Source organism: Orbicella faveolata, unplaced genomic scaffold (genome assembly GCF_042242905.1).
Source record: "Orbicella faveolata isolate gen_17 unplaced genomic scaffold, um_ofav_v1 contig_24, whole genome shotgun sequence".
Taxonomy (NCBI): Eukaryota; Metazoa; Cnidaria; class Anthozoa; order Scleractinia; family Merulinidae; genus Orbicella; species Orbicella faveolata.
The window spans coordinates 19,669,565-19,691,622 of record NW_028301552.1 but is presented as its reverse complement, the minus strand read 5'-3'; the positions used below and the strand labels follow the sequence as shown (position 1 = coordinate 19,691,622).

The following is a 22,058-nucleotide window of genomic DNA, read 5'->3' as shown; positions in this document are numbered from 1 at the left end:
CCTGGATGGGATGCTAGTCCATCGCAGGGTTACCCCCAGCATTACGTTCGCCGGTACCATTTATACACCTGGGTGGAGAGAGGCACTGTGAGAGTAAAGTGTCTTGCCCAAGAACACAACACAATGTCCCCGGACCACTCGATCCGGAGTCGAGCGTACTAACCATGAGGCCACCGCGCCTCCCCATCCATTGGCATAGCTCCTTTAAAATGGTAAAGGAACTATCAAGAGGAAAAGTCATGCTACTCATCACTATTTTTGTGTATAATTTATTGTACTTGTTCGGACCAATGTGACAATTATCTGCAGCGAATGAGATTTTCCGGTTAAAAACCTCCCAGTTTAAAATAAAATTAGTGCAAAATTTATACCTGGATAATCGTTGGCCAATGAAAGCACAAAAGATTTTAATTATTGAAAAGAGGTCCCGTGTGCGTTGCGATTAAAATTTACTTGCCTCTTCAGCCCGTGGGAAAATGGCCCTTACTTCTTCAACCATCAGGTAGTGATGATAATCACGACTGCCATAGCAAACGATTCCCAGCACCAGCATAAATAATGTAAAGAACGTTAAGGACTTGAATGCTGACAAGGTTCTAGTCTCCTTGTCTTTGTACTTTTTGTACCATTCCAACTGCCGAGCATCCGGTAAAGTTCCGTTATAAATTTCAGGTGGTTCTTCATCCTCAAAAGACTGTTCATCTCTTCCTGTAAACCTGCAAGAAAATTAAAAAAAAAACTCTGAAGCAGGCTCCTGGATGGCGCACACCTCACCAACTACGTCGGAAGACGATTTTAGTTAGTTCAGTTTTAGTTATAGTGAGCCTAAAAGTGACTGCAGCAGGTTGTTAGATGTGTATGTTCAGAGGGAAAGTGGCAGTGTTAATATCTAAGATGTATAGATTGGAACAGCGGCAGAGTAGGACCATGAATCCCTAAGACCTATCTTTTATCTACCTACAAGGTTGAGTACCACAATGGCCAATTCCATCTATGAGGTGTGCCTGCAGGCAATCCTGGTAGTTTTATTCATCATCAAGGCCTTTATATTTTATTTTGATGAATAGAACTACCATGTTTTCCTGCAGGGGCGTCTCAAAGTGGGAATTGGCCATTGAAGCCACAAGAAACGTTATATTATGTGAGTGGTAATTCACGTTGTCAGCTAGATTTTCATCTTTTCACTTTATCTTCGTAGATTCTTTTCTTCTCTGCACTGTGTGTAAAAAGGCGAGTTCACAAGAAGGGAAAGAAAGACACATCTATGAAACTCTGTTGACTTGTATGGTTGGGTAACAGATATAATGCTCACGATTTGGTTGAACAATCATATTTTCTTTGTTCAATTGAAATGTTTGGTTCGCTTAAAGTTCCTCTATAAATTTCAAATCCATTCTGAACATGAAGAATTTGCGAACGGGACTTTGGGCGTGATGCTCAACGAGTTTGCCTTTGAATTCTAAAGGTCTCTGAAGAGTCTCTTGGCCGAGACGAAACGCCGCGTCAGACTAGCCACGAACATTTCACAAGCATTCTGAACATAATATCAAAAAGACTCAAAATTTCTCAATGTCTAGGTCAGTCCAATTACTAAGGAAATATAGTTCTCTGAATTCATGTACAAACGTTCTGGTAATTTTGACAGGTTTGTGGCAAGTTATTTTAATAACACTGAAGAAAACGTAAACATCTTCCATAGACATTAATTCTTGCAAACTTGAATGCTCAACGTTCAAACGACGAAGTTTTAAAGTTTCAGTAACGAAAAACTGGGATCTTTTATCTTGCTTGATGTATCCCTTGCCTCCCCCAAGAATTCATGGTCCCTTTTACGTCTTCGTGTTTAAGATTAAACATGTAACAAAGTATGGGTATACCTCGTTTTCGACGAGAGTCTTTCTTTTGTCTGTTTTGCCTTTGTTATAACAATGGCAGCCACAGCTGCTAATATAACAAGACGTACAGGTTGAATGGCGAGGATGTCCATTGATATTGACATAACGATTGATGAAAGCCATTCATCAGCTGTCTCTTTACCCCATATCAGGCTGTAGAAGAATACAACTGTGGCAGAGGTTATGGCAGTGGCGAAACAGAGAAACCAACCAACGTAGACAAAGACGTGGTGTAACGGTTTGTCATCATCATCTGAACCCTGTTCTTCTGTTACTCTATATACCTTGCCACAACACCTGCCAATAGTTAGCTTTGAGTTTTTGAAGATTGCAACGATAAGGAAATTGATGGGAGCTATAATCAAACAGCTCTGTAGTGTTATTATGATTTGTCTTATCGAAACCTTTAGTGGTCCAATTTTGATGGTACTCACTGTAGTTTCACCGCTCAAGTTGAAAAACATTGCATTTGCAAGCATAGCCGTGAGTGCAAGGCACAAACAACACGTGACACGTTGTACACGAGTAAAAGAGCTTCCCGGACGTTTGGTAACTGACGACATCCATAAATGACTTTCATAAAGAGTGCCAGACAATTTTAATCTAAAAGCTTCTTGGAATTTAGGAAGGGAACTTGTTCTTTTCACTAATAGTTTTCTAACAATTTTCCCACCGTCTCTCTCTGGACAAAACCACTGGTTACAACCAAATTTCCACTCCTCACCATTGTCTTTGCTCCTAACCACAACATAGTCTAAAAACCAAGAGGGACTTTCTCCAGAATTGTCATGCCAAATGTAAGCGTGGTGTAGTGGTCCAAGGGATGTTGATAGAGACATAACGTACTTTTCAACACTGCCGCGGGAAAGGAGAACTCGTGGAGGATCAAGGTCCCGACACACTGTGATTGGTCCACTGTTACCAGAACTGCCATAAAACACCATGGTAATCTTGGCTGTGGTTCCACTGTCTGGCCACACACCAGTACTGATTGTAACCTCATACTGATGAGAAATTAGGTTCCCTTCTGTTTCCAGTGCAATCCTGGGACCAAGCTAGTTAAAACAAAGGAACACGTAGGAGGTATTTAAGGGTTTACTATATATGATCACTGTCTTTTTGTGGAATATCCTACCAGGGAAGAGGTGGAAGAGCCGCACGTTTTGATTAAATAGATGAAAGCGAACCTGGTAATTTCACAATTTTACTGATAAACAAAATATATTTATACATCGGATGAAGTTTTCTAAGCACTCAAATGATCGAAGTATAGACCCCTTTCAGTTAATTCTCAATCTGGAGGACAAACAATAAGATTGTTTTGCAGTTAAAAGGTTTGGTTCTCTCAGGGGAAAGAACAACCATTGTTTTGTTCTCCAGATTGGGAATTAACTGAAAGAGGTCTCTAGTATTTGAACTAGACAAAGAGAAGTTTTTGAAGATTTTTGAGCTTCTCGTTACCTTGGCTTGATCTCTCCTGTCTGCTCTCTTGGCGAGGACGATAGCGATAATATAGAACAAAAAGACGAAGATGATTGTAAGAAGAACACCAAAATTACCAGTCTTATCAAGGCGGTTGAGCTCTTTGAATACAGTGTCCATATCAATGGGGTTTGGTGCCACCAAAAGTCCTCCACCGAACGATGTAAGGTGGTTACACAGACAAAGAAGACGATGTTTGGTAGATTGAGGACCAACCTGTAACGTCAAAGAACGTGAGTATAGCTGTTTATGCTGACCTGTTAAGATTTCACCCCAGTCCAAATATATGATATGTCATATGTTTAATTCCTTATCTTTATCTTTATTTTTCTCGAAGATATTGGCTCAATAGAGCTACTCTGATAATTCGAGTTGAAATAAAGTGTATATATGTATGTATGTATGTTCATTTTGTAAAAATAGAGAAGCTTATCTCGACGTAAAATTTTCGAAAAATTTTATAACTTGCATGGCACGGTATGAATTTTTTTTAACAACAACAGAAAAACTTTTATTCCTTTTTCATTAATTTCCCACACCTCCAGCGGACAGAGGTGTCGGGAAATACTCAAAAACATAGCCATTAATGTTATGAAGCGTTGAATCGACCGGGACCTGTTCCCTATTGAGTTGGGAGCTCTTTTGCTGGAGTGGATTCTTTCAGGTTTTCATTTCACAGCTGCTTAAGGTGGCTGACAATAGCTTCCTGCTCTTTCCATCACTTGTAATTTGTCATATAGTCTTACAATAATGGCATTGCAAAAATACTAACTCGCTGGTGAACAAGCTGTGGTCATTGGCTATTCTGAAAGATAACATCTGTACCTTGCAGCCTTCTGTTATCCATTTCCCCTCATCATGAGACCAAAATCGACAGCTGAGTTCATCCGTTTCAATTGTGTAGTTCATGTCCACGGCCGGATCATAAGGTGGGATTCTGCTCTCTTCGTATACTCCTAAAGGAGGTGGAGGGGTTCTTGTCTCGACACACGACCGTTTCGCTCTGGTAGTACTAAAACAAGACCTCTTCTTACGCAGAGGGTAGTTATCAGCAGAAATATTTCTCGAGTATAGGATCCCCAAGTAATACACTCCAGGTATTTTGAGAATATCACTTGCCAAGAATAGCTGGTGTGGATGACGGGTGCAGTTGTACTCGTCCTCTTCGTCTGTACCGGTGCCTCTTGTGCATGAAGAAAAGTCTGGGATAGTGTAATTCCTGTCATGATCTTCTACTGATGGTTTGCTTCCAAATTTCACAAAAACGTTTAAACTGTCCTTTGTTGTTATTGTTATCTGGTAAGAGGCTTGTACTTCCGTCACTTCTATTATGTGGTACTGCAAACGCCCAGGCTTTACGAAAGATGCTGTCTTGGCAGGGTTGGAGTCAGTTTCGGGCGCTTCTTCACTGAACTGAATTTCTAACTGTATGTCCGATGTAAGGTTTTGCACTTGAAGGACTTCGCCTGACTTCCCTCTCAAGTCAATTTCAAGAACACGTGATGTGATGAGATCTGCACTGGAATCCCAGTGATAAAAATTTACAAGCGACGAAATGACCTGAAGTGGAAGTACAATATTGCCATTGAGACAAACCTACTTACTTTTTTACAAGATGATCAATAAATAGTAAGTTCGTATTGGCCCAGCGGGAGTCTGTATGGGAGAATCTTGACCAAAGTTCTGAATCCGGACGAATGTTGAATTTCGCAGAGTTTGCTTGTTTCATTTACTTCTTTTCTCGTCAGGTCTTTTGTCTACTCCATTTAGCATTTCTAGAAGAAATAGCAATATGCTTTGGCAAATTTTGTTTTTAACTTCCTCATGGTGAATGCAACAGCTCGCCAGTCTAGATCAGACGTAGATGGGAGAATCTAGACCTCAGTCAATGCTGAGTTCAGCCGATCAATGAGAATGGAACACAAACAAAACAACCAACGGATTTCAAGGCAGACAATAAAATTGCAGGATAGCCAGTGAGATTTAATTAAAAACCGCACTATTTCTAGCCCTAAGTCGCATCACTTCCTGTTTTGCATACAAATTGAGATGTCAAAGGTTTCCATTTCTGCTTTTTGACACACTGGTTACCATATCAACAACATATTGTAACTGACCAAAATCATGTATTGTGTCGATTAAACTGTACGATTTCAAAATGGATGTGATAGAGTGGCAATTGAACTTCGTGTCTTGCAATTTTTGTCTGAAATCATGCGCGTGATGTCAAGTTTAAAATTTTGAAATCACGCGTATGATTTCAGACCAAACTGCGCCCCACTCAGTTCAATTACCATTATATATAGTTGGTTCTGGAGTGCATGAAGCATCTGAAGGTGCAACTCCAACTTTCATAAGAATACCTCTACGTCAACGAAGTTCTCAACTCCCGACAAAACCTGTGCTACATCGGCTGAATCGGGCAACTGAACGGACCCGGTTTCCAGAGTCAGCCTGGATCCAGGTAATCCATCAGGATGTACTCTCGCAACCAATATTTCAATGACTTCAGTATGAATAACAGTAGCTTCTTCGCCGATCAATTTCTCCTCTGCCAAGGTCCTCATCACTCTTCGAAGAAGCTTCAAGGAGGTGAGCGTGTCAATAATGAGAGCCTGCGGCCAAAAAAGGTTTCCCATAAGTATTAACCAAAGAAGTGAAAGTTAAGTAAGATGAAAGTCTTAATGTTGTTTCACCCAGCTAGCAAATGTATTGTCGACCTTTCTAAAAGAACTATTACTCACAGTTATATTTGCTCCACTTCTACTTGAGGATGCCTGAATGTGTTTACCAAGGGCGTAAATAAGGTTAGTCTCGGCTGTCCCAAGGTACAGCAGCTCCATGACATCTCTCCTCGAGCTAATATTGACTAACAAATCTGTCATGTCCTGCAGCATCTCCTTGATAGATTGCCGCCAAAAAAGAACGGAATTAACGTCAAGAAATTGATATCGTATTTTCCTTTACAATAAGAGAACCCTTCGCGGTGCTAAGGCGATACTATACCAACTAACTTTGAAGGCAGATTCAATGGAGGAGGCTCATCGAATGTGAGATATTGAATGCTGTCCAAAGGCAGAACGTAGCGTCCGGCATTACTTTCCACAGTCAAGTGAAAACCGTTCTAGTATTTAGTACACCTAGTCTACCTCAATTCTTCTTAGAGAAGATGATCTTCGTTAAGCACACTATTGATCAGACGGTTTGAATAAAAGCAGAGTTTGTTGACCTCTGGCTCGGATATTGAGAGCAACTTCATCTCACGCATTGAAATTAAGAAATTGATTGATTGATTGATTGATTGATTGATTGATTGATTGATTGATTGATTGATTGACTGATTGATTGATTGATTGACTGATTGACTGACTGACTGATTGACTAACCATAACTTCCTGTTTCAAGTATGTTGGATCGTCCATCGAGAGCGATATCACAGAAGAAATCTGGACAAGTTCTGCTAGGTCATGGATTTCAACTTCGCGTAGTTTCGTTATAATCACCTTCTTAATCTGAAAAAATAGCACAACTTGAATTTATAAGGCTTTACTTTCAGTGCACGTAAATAATTGATTTCTGGTGTAATTGAAAAGAAAGAAGCGTGTTTAAAAGTGATTCCTGCCTGGCTTGTATCCTCTTTGCTAACAATCGGGCTCTCTTGTAGTTCCAAGGATTTTAATACACCAATAGCCAACTGAGTGGCTCGTTTCAGATCTCCTCTGTCAATTTGCGCCGAAAAAGGACCTTCCAAAAGACGAAGTGTTTTAACAGAGGCCTCTTGAGTGCTTATTGAAGGCCAAGGAAAAAACCTGCAAGTCAAAGCAAAGCAGCTCTGTTCTAATTCATGCCTAATTAGTGTCAGAGAGAGAGAGGGAGACACTTTCTACTGTGTTGTAAGGTGGAGTGAGTTTTGAACTTCGCCTTGCCTTTGTTACAGAAGAACCTCGTTAATAAAAGCACCGAAGGCCGTAGGGATAACTATGAGAGAGCAATGCTCTATTATAGGAAATTTTAGTGGCTCGTTAAAAAGCCTCTGTGGGCTCCGATATCCGTGACAAAAAGCTCTAATGGCAGGTCAGTCTACAGTTTAATAGAAATCAGGTTTGTATTCGCACTTATCCTACTTTTACTCAACATTGTTAAATGTATGCTTTCCCATTGTAGACAGTATCCCAAATATCACAAACCTGGACGTCTAACGAAGTGTTTTCCCTAGAACCAGTAAGGCTCGTTGCACCGATATGGATTGTTAGAGAGTTATTTTTCAAAGGATCACCCGGTGGTAACACAACTTCTGCGTGAGAAGAGTATCCGTGCCACAAAATGGTAGTTAGTCCTTCTGCTAAGGGAAGCATGTAATCGTAAAGAAGCGGCGTTTTTAGATCGTACCAGTTATTGCAAGAAAGAGTGAAAGATGTTTCAACAGCTACTCCTGATGATGGGTTTGCATTACATGTGATCGTTTCTGTTCCCCTAGACTTGTCAGTAGTGACATTGACAGAGTTACTCTGTACTCCACCTCCTTTTACAGTAAATCCTGATATAGAAACCTGGTAAGTTGTACTTTCCTGTAGGTTTGAAACAGCCATTTCTCGTGTGTCTGCTAAAGCGGTAAGATTGCGTTTCACACTTGAGTTCAGCATCACAATCACGTGATATCCTAGAATGATTCCGTTTTGAAAGTCAACTGGAATGGCTCCCCAGTGAACTTTGATCTCAGTGGAACTTATATTGTATGCCAACACAATATCTGGTGGAGCTCCTGGAACTTAATGATCATAGTAATAATTGAAACCAAAACCCCACAGACATAAAAAGATGGAATTTAATCCTTAAAATAACAAAACTTCACAAAACTTAAAAGCTATAAAAATACCATAGTTGTAGTCAGGCAGGATAAAAATAAGAATTAAAATTTGTTGTCACTGACTAAAAAACTCTTGTGTGGACGTTTCTATACTATAACCTTCTTCAGCATAAATGGCTACGAATGAAAATGAGTGCTTTAAAAGAGCCGCGGAAACGTCACTTGGGATTTCCAAGGGCCTTGTAAATGTCAGGAATGTAAATGTGTTCATTAATGGCATTCGGTTGGCGAATTGAGTGCCACGCTTCTAAAAATAATCTTTTTGACCATTGGGAACAGCGGTCAACGATCTTGACGTCGTCAAGGTCAAATTCATGATTGTTTTGTATGCAATTTTGGGCTAATAAAGAACTCCTGTCTCCCGTGAAAATCGCTCTCTTGTGTTCTCTAGTCCTGGATCTTAGGGCTCTCGATGTTTGACCGATATAGACTTTGTCACAGTCTTTACAATTGATTTTATAGATCACTCCTGTTGATAGGTCTTTACTAAATTTGTCTTAAGGTTTTTTTAAAATGGAGCAAACGGTCATTACTAGTTTGTGGGCAACATTGATACTGAACTGATTTAAAGTTCTTGCCATTCTCTCTGAAGTTCCTTGAATGTACGGCAAAGTAACAAAACCTCTCTTGGTTTGAGACTGGTTTGTAGAAACAATGGTACTTTGACAGGTTCTAATAAATTGATCGGTGTAACCATTGATCTTTAGAGCGTCGACCACGTGTTGTACTTCGGATAACTTGTCTGCGTCAGTAAAAGGGATGTTCTTCTTGGACATACAAAAACTAGCGTCTAGAGGAAAGCCACACACACTGACAAATACCTCCAATTCAACTCTCACCACCCTTCTCAACACAAACGCTCAGTAGCAGTTGTTCGACATAATTTATGCGAAGTATACATTTTTCAACCTGAAATTAGATAGTAAGACGTCTGCACGTAGGATACCCAAAAAAGTCTGAATGTAGTTCCTGCTCACGCTGTCTCGGCCCCAGTCGCGTGTCGTCCCCTCCTCGACAATAGTCGAGGGAGACTCAGTATGACTCCTCAGGGCCACGGATGATCATCCCTAAAGCTCGCACTAGCGTTTCCTTCGTTTTTTTTGTTTTGTTTGTTTGTTTGTTTGTTTTTGAGGGGGGGTTGTTCTTTTTTTGTTTTTTTGTTTTTTTTTCCAGTAGAACTCTTGAGAACCAAACTTGCAAAACTCATACACATTCACACACATTCTGTTTATTTGCCTTTTTACTTAAAGTACAGTATTTATAAATATTTTAATGTGAGGCGAGGTGACCTCTAGAAACCATCAGGCTTTTAGTTGAGGCCACCTCGTACTTAACAATACGATTACAATAAATAGTGCATGGGTAAAGTTTACTTCTAATCAACTTCGTTGTTGAATTAAACTATGTGAAATTTTGCCTTACCATCTTGTTGAGTGCGGACGACAACACTACTGCTATTCGTTTCACCTGCCATTGTAAAGGCGCCCACTGTCACATTGTACTCAGTATACGGTTTGAGATCAATCAGCCTTAACGACGATTCATCCGGGCCTGTTGTGACCAAAGGAAAGCCTCTATCGTCCTGTCTAACGTAGTAAATGTGAAATCCTTGCAGAACGCCTAACACATTTCTGGTGGATTTATCGAATGTCCACTCGACAGAAACAGAGGTGGAATCGTGAGACTGCCCTGAGACAATGGGAGGGTTGGCAGGTGCTGTGATAAAAAACAATTTAAAAAGACTCTTTAACAAAATACATACTAGGGAACCGCATAATGAATTTCTATACACGTGACGATATGAAACAGAAAAAGGAAAACACTTATGTCTGCCAAATAGACATCTCAAGTCTGTAAACATACTCCAGCGAGATACAATACATGTACATATAAGCACTGCACTTGGAGCTTCTAAAATAATGACTGTTATGTGAGTGAAACAAGGGTTGTCATCGGAAGGAGCTCTAAATTCTAAGAGATTATTTGCGGGAGGGGGAGGGGTTGACTGTTATCAAAATTGTGTGCTAATGCTGGAGCTTTATGATTCTCTTAACTGATAGGAAAAGAAAGAGTACAACATTTGACGAACGCCACATTTGCGGTCACTGTCGTTGAGTGCACGATTTTCAAAAAGTTTTTATTTCCGTCAAACCTCAAAGCTTTGAAGCAAGTGACCACGCCCTTTGGATTTCTGGCATTGTTATCAAAAGTTGAGCTCATCGTCTAAGGATCACAGGCCACGCGATCAATAAGTGCTAAGGCTTATTAACATACCTGCTTCACCCGTTACAGTTCCATTTTCAGAAGCAACACCACTTCCTTTTATAGTGAAGGCAGCCACTGATACGTCATAAGCATAAAAAGTCAGCAGACTGTGAAACTCAAACGATAGTGTGGATTCACTAACAGCCACGTTCGTTACAACTTCTCTACTCTCGTGGTCTAGAAGGAGAACTTGGTATCCTCTAATAATCCCATATCTACAGCACAACGGAACCACTCCCCATTCTGCCCGTAAGCTCGAACTACCAGTTGCATGGACAATCAGTTTTGTAGGACCTTTTGTAGGAACTAAAGGGGAAAATGCAGATACTTTAAACTCGTTGTATGGGTTATTGACCAAGTGTGAGGTCAAGATGGCTGGATATTGGCCAAGTTCTTTTTTCGCGTGTTTATGGACCGAGACGGAGTCGAGGTCCATAAACTCGCAAAAAAAGAACGAGGCCAATATCCAGCCATCTTGACCGAACAAGCTTGGTCAATAAAGGATTTATTATATGGCTTTCTACGAAGTTTTTCTTGCGGGACACGGCGGGTAGTCCCGAGCGGGCAAGATAGGCCCATCTTGCCCGCTCGGGTAGCCAATCACAGCGCAGGATTTGATTCATCTTGCCCGCTCACGGAGCTAGCCATATAATAAATTGGGTTATTGACCTTGAGAAGGAAGCCTCAATAACAATGCTATAATTAGGTCCTTTGGTAGAGTTGACATGAAATGAATTTTCGTAATATGATATTGTTTTGAAACTAAAATTGTTCATTCGGCAAAACAGTCTTCCTCAATGATGAGCAAGATAAAACGACGAACTTGAAAGTTTTAGGCGAAATTTTTGAAGATGCACGAGTAGAAGCTCCCCAAATTTTTCATTTTTACTTACCGTCTTCATCTGTCATGGCTTCTTCGTAATTTTCAACTCCAACTCCACCATGGGAGCGTCCAGCCACGTAAACTCTGTAAGACTGATATCTTTTCAAGTCTATTATATTGTAGCTGTTTACTTCAGTTCCAAACTCCATGGATCCTAAATCATTAGTATGTGGTTCCTCAGTCCATCTTACCCGGTAACCAAGAAATATACCATTGTAATGTTCAGGTGGAATATTGTGAAGCCAGGTCACAAGCAGACTAGTTGAACTAGTGTTGAGAAGTTTCGTTATGTTTGGTGCAGCACTGGGCTCTATGAAAGTGTGAAGAAAAATCACAGAAGCGAACAATTAATTGTAATAGGTGACGATAACATTTTCTAAATGTGAAGATGGCTAGCGGTGAATTCGTGTAGCTAATTCAATACAAAAACGTTACTTCACAAGCAACTGCAGATTTTTCAAAGGTGTGTTCTTTCATGTCAGTAACTACTTTTCAGCACGCAATGTGTCTCTGCATAACAACCCACAACTGGCACTGAAATATATTCTTGCTTCCCTCACCCTTAACTAGCGAATGCCAACTAACACTTTTCTTTTAAGCCTCTTGGCCGTCTTTCATCAAATATAATAAGAATTCTAGGCCAGAAGCGACATTATCAGCATCGACCATGAGGAAAAGGTTGTTGTTATTCATCGTGGTAGATGCAATAATAAAGTGTATTATCGTTTGTCTCACGATGTAGTCACTTGAGATGTAGATCACGACGTTTCGACTGCTTACTGCTAGTCTTCTTCAGGCGATAAGGTCGACTGGTTGCACGGTATCATTTATATAACAAAGGTCGGCTGTGATTGGTGCATTTCGATCCTCCTATTGTTCCATCGTTCCGGCGAGTAGCTGTTCCCTCAGTGGTCCGCTGTTGTACCGTTCTCCTGTTGTTGTGTTTCTTGATTGTGGGCATCCATGCTTCAGGAATTTCAATTCCACTATCCCTGTTGATGTTATTAGGGGGAAGTCTTATGTGAATAGCTTCCTTGACCCTACGTGTGTACCAGTGAGGATCTCGATCAATAAACTTGACCTCATTCCAGATAGGATAGTGGCCGGTCTCGTGGGTGTGTTCAGAAACGGCGGAGGTCTGGGTACGGGCGAGTCGTATATCCCTGTCGTGTTCTTTGATCTTCTCCTGCATAGGTCTCCCTGTTTCCCCGATGTAGACTTTGCCGCACTCACAGGGAATCCTGTAGACACCACCATCTTGTTTAGCCGGGTTGACGGTGTCCTTTGGTCGCACTAAGTGTGACGAAGTGTCGTGTCGGACTTAAAGACGGTGCGAATGCCTTGTTGTTCTAGGCAGCGGCGGAGAGACTCCAGGATGGTGAAAGTATCATCTACGTAGCGTTTCCAGATCTTAGGCTTGCAAGGTGCGGACTCTATTGCTTGTTCTTCAAATATCTCCATGTAGAGATTAGCAATAACCGCGGATACAGGGCTCCCCATGGCTGCGCCGTCTCTAACTAATCTGCGCATGCGTTTAGAGCAAATCGGCTTTGTTCTTAAGAGAATAGTACCACAAAGAGAGCAAGGGGTTTTCTAAAACAAATATATAGCTTTGTGATGTTGTCCATGAAATAAGGTAGGTGAGAAACGTTTTTACCTAGTGCACACAGCCACCTACCCCACCCCGACTACTTCCTTGCCTTAAGACTAATTAATTAATTGATATTATTGATTAATTGAACAAACATTAAAGTTTACACCTTATTGCCTTAGTACCTTATTGCCTAAGTAGTTGAGCGGACGTCAGCCCCCAAACCATCCTAATAATGCACTCTGCACTAAAAATGTATGGTCCCTAAGGCCCCGTCCACAATACGCCGAAAAAAATTGAAAAAAGCAGTTTTATTTCTACGGTTACGCCCATTCTCCTAACTAATCCGTCACGAAAACGACAGGGCGAATTTGAAAACGCCGTCTTAGCGTTTTGGTGTGGGCGGAAAACTTTTCGAAAACGGTGCCATCACGATAATCATGTGATTTCCCCACCCGAGTTTTCCTCCAGCACAAATCCAAAATGACCGGTGATTGTTGCGTTTTCAAATTTTTTCGGTGTAGTGTGGACGAAAAACATTTGCGTTTTTGGGGTGAAAACTTGGTTTTCAAAATTTCTCCGGCGTACTGTGGATGGGGCCCAACTTAAGGACGTTTGGGCTTATTGTTACTGCACATCCGTTCTGCGCACGAAATTCATGTCGCGCCACCTCATACATTAGGCGCACGCGCTAAGGAAGAAATGTATGGAAGTATAGGGTTTGGTATCGGGTGCGCTAATTTCGCCTGCAATTTACTTTCTTGGATACTAGGTGACCCCCAATCTTCTTTTGCAGATCAATTCCTTTCCCAATTCTATCCATTTTAAGAAAACAAAAACAACAACAGAAAACAGGAGAACCTATTCTCGAGAAGTTACAAATATTTCGCTTTTTCTGCTCTCGCGGTGAGCGCAGTTTTCTTTAAATGTGGACTGGCAAGGCTAATATGTATTCCTTTTCTAGGCCTATTCAACCTCAAGGAACGACATCAGCCGGCTTTCGAGGTCTGCATATTCCCAAGAGCATTTCACGACATAAGTTGATTTGGGGAGCAAACAGAGTGAATTCTGGGAAAATGGAGAATAGAGTGACTAAGTAGATGTACATTATGACTGAATAATACAATTTAAAAAAACTCCTTGCTCACCTTTCTCTGTGGTTTGAAACATTCTGAGCTTGCTTCCGAGTCTGTCCCCGAGAAGACTGTAAGGAAATACTCGCACCGTATAATTTCTGTACGGTTTAAGGAAACTCATGATGAGATTAATTCTTGGCGAAAACAAACTTCTTCGACTAATTTTAACGTTCCAGGACGGGCTCCCCAGTTGGCGATAGATGATCTTGTAGGCGAATAAAATACTGGTGTCTTCTATGTCAAGGTGGGTGACTTGTAGGCGAAGTCTGTAAGGCCCGCTAGTTGCTGCTTCAATAGTGGGGGTACATGACAGAATGCTGCAAAAAAACAAAACAAAAACACGCTTGTGACAAATTGGGTTCAAGAGCAATTAAGTGTAAGACAAACAAATGCTGTGTAAATTTCAATAACAAGCTCCAAGGTTATGTTCGTTCAAAAGACTCTTTGGTGGGCTCCTTGTCGGATATGTTTCTCCCGGCGGGCTTTTTACAGGAAGGCTTATATTTGGAAAGGGATAACCTGGATAAGGGAAGGTTGCTGAGGACGGATTAGTTACAACGAACTTGAAGTACATCTTTGTTCTCAAGTAGTTAAAACTGAGCTTTCTCGTTGTCGCACCCAAATTGTAGACCTAAGCGCCAGAAGATATTACGAGGATATAAAGAATAACAAAAACCCCAAAAGGAAGCAATTATTTATAGCCTTTTAAATTTACTTCTGTACAGATTAAGATATATGGACATGCACGGCATGCAATACATGACTTCTACCAATGTTGCTCAAAACTCCGTAAGTTCGATACTGAATGCATACGAGCAAGTTGGTTCTCAACCGAAGACCAAATTAACACGGAGATGACCTTACAGAGACACTGACTGCAAGCGATAACAGGTTACTGCTCGATCACCTACTGTAGGAAGATATCTTTATAGACACTTACAATCATCATTGGCTGAGCAGTCGAGAATTTCAATGCGCGATTTCAACAAAGTTCCATTTTCAAAAGCTTCCTGTAACTGCAGCAGTGTTTCCCAAGAACTTCTGTAGAGTCTGAGGTACATTTGAGCGGTCGTCGTGCTATTACGTTCTCTGCAAAACGAATTATAGTACAGTGAGAGGCTACCAAAACGGCTACCTCTGAGCGATGAAATTCGGGACTGGTACTTTTAAAGCTGAGTTCTTAAAATAATAAAATGATTGACTAAGCGTTTTCTTTGGGCCAAAAAAGCGCGGTTAATACTAGGTAAGAACAGGACTGTTGTAAGGCGTGGTTCCACTGAACTTCTACAATCGTTTTAGTTGGTCATAGATCGGTTTTCAATAGTGTCGTAGAATCAAACCCAAAGAATTGACTCTAGCTATCACAAGGGACACAGACAATCCAATGAACCAATTAAAACTCGAGGCAAGTTTGTTGAGCGTGCGAAGGGCAAGAAAACGTTTGTGAATGAGTCACGATTGGTTTTAGTTTTACTTCTGATTGGATGAGAACGTGGCGCGAGTCTGACCTATCAGATAGCACTGATATTAATGTAAAATCAAACCAAATGCGAATTATTTCAACAATCAACTGAAAAACCGCTCTCCGTTAACGATGCATTGCTGACTGCCCAGGCTATAACTAACATGGATATAAAAATACTGTAGTTGTAGTCAGGCATAGTAATAAAATCTTAAAAGTTGTTGTCACTGACTTAAAAATCTTAAAATAGACGTTTCGGCTAAAATACTATAACCTTCTTCAGTGATGAAATGAATGTTAATGGCGTCTAAATGTAAATGAGATGTTTATAAGAATGTGAGGAACTCGCTAGGGATTAATTTAGCATTTTGTAAATGTCTGGAATATGCGCGTGGTCATTAATTGAGTTCGGTTCGCGAATGGAATGCCACGCTTCCAAGAACAATCTACGCGACCACAAGGGACAGCGATCTATGACCTTGACATTATTAAAATCAAATTCGTGGTTGTTTTTCATACAGTGTTGCGCCAAAAGAGAGTTCTTGTCACATGTGAGGACGGCTCTTTTATGTTCTTTTGTTCTGGATCTCAGTGCTCTGGATGTTTGACCGATGTAAAGTTTTTCACAGTTTTTACAATTGTTTTTATACACGACACCAGTTGACAGGTCTTGATCAAATTTGTCCTTCGGTTTCTTCAGGATCGAAGCAACCGTCTTGACGGGTTTATGAGCAACATTTACGTCGAATTGTCCCAAAGTTCTTGCAATTTTTTCAGAGATTCCTTGAAAATATGGCAAAGTAACAAAGCCTCTGTGGCTTTGAAGCTGATTATTTTGGGGCTGATTTAATGCTTTAGGTGGTTTGGTTCTTTGGCAGCTTTTTAAGAATTGGTCCGTGTAACCATTGGTTTTGAGTGCGTCCACCACGTGTTGTACTTCGGATTTTTTGTCTTCGTCAGTCGACGGAATATTCTTTGCTCTGTCAAGAAGGGTTCTGGCCACTGAGCGTTTGTGTTGCAAAGGGTGGTGAGAGTTGAAATGGAGATACTTGTCGGTATGGGTTGCTTTTCTGTAAACACTGGTTTTAATTGATCCATCAGTATTTCTAGTTGTCTTCGTGTCGAGGAATGCGATGGATCTATCACTCTCTTCTTCGACTGTGAATTTGATGTGCTGGTTGATCGAGTTAAGATGGGCGTGAAATTCAGTGAGATGCTCACGGGCGAGGCAAACATGGCTATCGTCGACATATCTATACCACCACTTAGGGTGGTGCGGTGCAGTACTTAACACTCTCTCTTCGACGTGTTCCATCACCAAATTTGCCAAGATGGCGCTTTCAGGTGAACCCATGGGACATCCGAATATTTGTTTGTAGAAAACGCCACCAAAGACAAAGTAGTTGTTGTCAAGCACGAATTCAAGCAACTTCATGATGTTGTCCACGGACATATTGGTTCTTTCGGGGATGGTCGAGTCGGACTCAAGTCTGGTCTTAGTCACCTCGAGTGCCAGTGCCGTGGGGATAGATGTGAAAAGCGATACAACATCAAAAGACACCATGATCTCATGCGGTTCGATTGTGCAGTTAGAGATTTTTCTCACGAAGTCGTTGCTGTTCGTAACAGTGAATTGGTTGCGTTGTAACGGAGACAAAATAGAAGCTAGGTATTTGGAAGCCTGATAGGTGGGGCAGTTGATGGACCTGGTGATGGGTCTCAGTGGGACCTCGGGTTTATGTATCTTTGGTAATCCATAGAAAGTAGCTGGTGTGGCATCAGTGCTTCGGAGTTTGTAGTACAATTTGTCGTCGAGTTGTTGCGCACTGGGATCATGGATTGATTTTTGATCTTTGATTTGTTTGAGCAGAGCGTTCAGAGATTTCTCTGTGTTCGACGTGGGATTTTGCGCTGGTCTGAAATCTTTGTGTAAGTGTTTTCATCTTGTAGCAGGCCATATATCTTTTGTTGATAGTCGCGGCTATCCATCACTACTACTGCGCGGCCTTAATCTGCGGGAAGGATGGTGACTGATGGATCTTTCGATAGTGCTTTCAATGTTTCAAGCTGGTCTTTCTTTATGTTAGATTGACGTGAAGGTTTGCTTCCCTTTAAGATTGAGACTTTCTTTGCGCGGATAAGATTAGCTGATGCAGGTGGTAGATGTTTTATCCCAGATTCAACAGATGATAGGATCTCTGCGATGGGCAACTTCGTTGGTGTAATCGCGAAGTTGAAACCATAGCTCAGTGCTGTTTTATCTAACTCGCTCAGGGGCTTGTTAGATATATTCACCACCCATCTCTCTATTGGGTCATTCCCACGGTTATCCGAGCGGTTATCTGGGCGGTTATCGGGGAGGTTGTATAGAAGTCTTTGAAGTTTGTCTTGATGGATCGAAACCGTGTGTTCGGATTCAACGGTTGCTTTGTGTTCGACGGTACTTGTCAGTGTGGCCATGCTGTGTTCATCCAGGGATTGCTTGAGATCAGAGGGAAGTCTCTACTTTACGGCAACGTTTGCAGATTTGGATGTGGCAATTATTAATGCGGAGTCTCAGGTGCGCGAGACCTACTTTCTTGGCAATATTGTACCCTTCTTTACATTTGATAGGAGGGTTGAAACGAAGACTTTTTGGAAGGACTCTGTTCTCCTTGAGTCTGTGGTTGAAGTTCAGGTGGTTCTTGAATCTGAAGAAACCGTAGGACAAATTTGATCAAGACCTGTCAACTGGTGTCGTGTATAAAATCAATTGTAAAAACTGTGAAAAACTTTACATCGGTCAAACATCCAGAGCACTGAGATCCAGAACAAAAGAACATAAAAGAGCCGTCCTCACATGTGACAAGAACTCTCTTTTGGCGCAACACTGTATGAAAAACAACCACGAATTTGATTTTAATAATGTCAAGGTCATAGATCGCTGTCCCTTGTGGTCGCGTAGATTGTTCTTGGAAGCGTGGCATTCCATTCGCGAACCGAACTCAATTAATGACCACGCGCATATTCCAGACATTTACAAAATGCTAAATTAATCCCTAGCGAGTTCCTCACATTCTTATAAACATCTCATTTACATTTAGACGCCATTAACATTCATTTCATCACTGAAGGTTATAGTATTTTAGCCGAAACGTCTATTTTAAGATTTTTAAGTCAGTGACAACAACTTTTAAGATTTTTTTAACATGGATATAGTTTGGTTGTTTGATTTGTTTTTGATTATCGGTGGCCCAAAAATACCGCTAGTAAACTTGCGTAGCACGCGGAAAGAAACCGCATTCGCTTAGTAGCATAACGGAACATACCTCTCTTTGCAACATTTTCTTGATAACCAAGCATGCACTTAAGTAACCCTTACTTAGGTCTGCCTCAGTCTTAGCCCTTGTTGTAAATTAAAACGAAATCGGCAAGAAACTACAAGTCTTCAGCTTACCCGAAACTAGATATTTCAGCCTTCAAAACATTTCCATAGACTGAGTCGTTCAGGTTTCCCATCTATTAAATAGAGAAAGTACATGTAGCTTGAGCAATGAAATCGTACTATGAGGTGAAAATAGAGTATAAAGTAAAAGAAATTAATGATCGTCGCTGGGCTTATACAGAAGCGAAACGTAAGCTAGCTGAACTGTAAAGCAACACACACCTGAATGAAAGTAGACACTCTTAACAAAATCCAAAACCTACCTGGTTTTTAAATACATCCACTAAGTCATTGTATTCGTTGGATCCTTCCACTGCTAAATTGGGATCCCATGGTAGGTCGATAAGTGCAACATCCAAGTGAGCATCAATTGAAATGCGACTGTTTTCTGCAATAATCATAACCTGTTATTACAAGTAATTTTGGTAACGAGTTTCATTTAGTAATAAATATCTATTACAGGCGAACATTCCGTAAGGTGGCACCCTTGGAGCCAAATAAGCGTCCACTTTGGAGTGAAGTCCTCTGGTGGAAGTACAAAATGTAGTGTTTGTATGTCACCTGGACCATGGCCAAGTGCCTCTCAGAAGAGGTGTCCATCTACGTCGTCTATGGGAGGTACTGTCACAGTAAGCTTGACTTTAAGAAAACAAATCCCAGTAAATGAACCGGAAAAGTGAGAAAAAAAAAACTCATCAAAATTGAGACATTTTCAAATGCTGAACGTCTTGACTGCATGCTAGTAATTTTATTCCTAGCATGCAGATCAAGACAATTTAGTCTCTGTTGTAAAGAACCTTTTCATGAGATGGTTTCGTGCTGATCAAGTCAAGCAGACGTTGTTCCATGGGCCTTTTTCATGCAGTAGTTCTTTGACAATTCCCTTAAATGAAGTGTGAGGTGGGGAGGCCCGTCATGGTTAGAGCGCTCGAGTACGGATTGGGCGGCCCGAGTTCGAGTCCTGGCTGTATAAATGGGTACCTTCGAATTTATTGCTGGGGGTAACCCTGCGATGGACTAGAATCCCGTCCAGGAAGGAGTAGAAATACTCCTTGTCGCTTCGTGCTTCAGAAACCGGCCAGCCACAGGTATATTATGACAATTTGGCGGCTATGCAGACTTCACCTACCTAAACAAAGTACCCGTTTTAGACCATTCAAGAATAATAAGAAACATTTACCTGTCACGTAATACCAAGGCGCTGCGATCCTGTTTAGTTTTTGATACCAAATTGCTAGGTTGTCAAATCCAACAGCTGGGTTGCTCTCCCCATGTGACCCCAGTTCGATTTTTGTGAATGCAGATCTCATTCCTGGACTCCTCTCGCATCTTACGTAATCAGCCCCTACTTTTTTTCTGTCTATGTAGACTGTAAGGCCACCATCAGGTAAATCAGGATCTTTCCAACTGAATCCCAGATAAAACCACACATTTGCCATGGCTGGCACGTCGAAGCACGAACAGACGTAGTCATCGGTCTTAACAAATATTTTTAATTCTCTTTCAGAAATTCCAACAAAAAATCCATTCTTTTGCTCATTTACAGCATTTCCTAAAAGAAACCTGTGATCTTCAAACTGAGCGAAAGTTCCAACGACTTTGAGAAACACGGAGACAGTAAGACCATTGGTACATTTAGAAGGTTCTACAGGACATTCTGCCCCAGGCTCGAGAATAATCTGACTTGAATCTTCCGTCCGTAGTCCTGTTCCGGTTAGAGAGCGCGTGACTTCCACGCCACGCTTAAATTTGCCTTGCTTCGAAGTTATGTTGTCCACTATTTTGTCTGGAAGACTGAAGTCCCAGTAATGGTTCGCGTGCTGATAAAAGGAATATAGCGCTGCAAAACAAAGGAACAGTGGTTGAACATTGGTTGTTGGTTTACTACAATACTTTGCACTCAAAGGAGAGCATTGGCTTGCACTCAAGAGGATTGCATTGGCAGTAAACTGATTAAATTTGGTGGAAGGAAAATAATCCAAAAATATCCAAACATTAATCAATGAGAACTGTTAATGTAATGATGCCTTTTTTAGATAACAGTTCTTACAAAACGCATGGTAAATATTAATGTAAAAACTGCGGTCATGTGTAATCATTGTGGTGTAGTGCTGGCAAAAACCGAAGATTGGCTCCGACCAAGCTTTGTTTTCAAACCCCTACCCTAAAATTAAAACAAAAACTACATCAAGCTTACCATGTCTGAGCTTTGAAAGTTTGCTTACCCTTACTCAGTTCACAGACAACCGGATTAACAAATCGTAGGCGAGAAGAAAGTAATAAACCGGAGAAATTTTACACACAACACAGTCAACTTGTAATATTTGCTTTGCTCAAATTTAATTTTGGGAATATTTGTTTTCCTCAACGAGAACGTTGCCAAACAAAAGATTTAATGAGCCAGATAATGGCGCTACACATGCGTTACAAATCTTGGCACATTTCTTGACTATTCTCTACAAAATTCGACGGAAACAATTAACCACGCCTTGCTATTTCAGTCTGGAATTGCCCCTTTATTTTAAATCTTCATTTCGAACTTGTTTTAAAACTGGCATACTCATACACTGAATAAATTTAGATACTTGCGAGTCTTGTGTACAAGATATCATGTGTCATTGTACTATCCCTATAAATTCAGCGTAACCATGGTAACCTATCTGAACGTCGTGGGAATGATGTCAGGTTTTGAATAAAGTCTGCAAAACGATTCTAAACAGAATAGCAGCATCTGCGATGAAAAAAGCTGAAAGAAATGGTAACAACATTGCACTTAAAGTTTTAAAAAAATGGTCATAATATGCCTCGACGTCACATAATGCTTTAATACATTTGCTTCCAGTGAGGTCTTTTGTTCATTAATCTATTCAGATTAATATCAATTGGGCTAAATTTTGGTCAACCTGCTCGTAATAAGGCGTTTCATTAAGGCAGTCTTTAAGCGCTACCCCGCAGAGAGAGCGGAGGAAAAAAATCGACCTGATCGACGGTTTCATTATGCATTCAAACTAGAAATTTCATAAAAATAAAGAAAATCGATCTTCGTTCTCCAC

The 22,058-nt window shown here is 40.9% G+C and overlaps 1 pseudogene across 1 annotated transcript; it reads right to left on the bottom strand.

Moving 5' to 3' along the window:
- Window positions 1-376: 376 nt before the first annotated feature.
- On the bottom strand, window positions 377-20,533 carry LOC110063125 (uncharacterized; annotated as a pseudogene). Its single transcript, XR_016208072.1, has 17 exons — window positions 20,186-20,533; window positions 19,269-19,393; window positions 19,018-19,079; window positions 15,060-15,208; window positions 14,132-14,436; window positions 11,403-11,702; window positions 10,519-10,815; window positions 9,667-9,960; window positions 7,564-8,145; window positions 7,000-7,184; window positions 6,752-6,889; window positions 6,122-6,277; window positions 5,741-5,992; window positions 4,203-4,937; window positions 3,357-3,593; window positions 1,878-2,950; window positions 377-716 (listed from the first exon to the last, which is right to left on the bottom strand). The product of XR_016208072.1 is annotated as an uncharacterized LOC110063125 (transcript).
- Window positions 20,534-22,058: the final 1,525 nt, after the last annotated feature.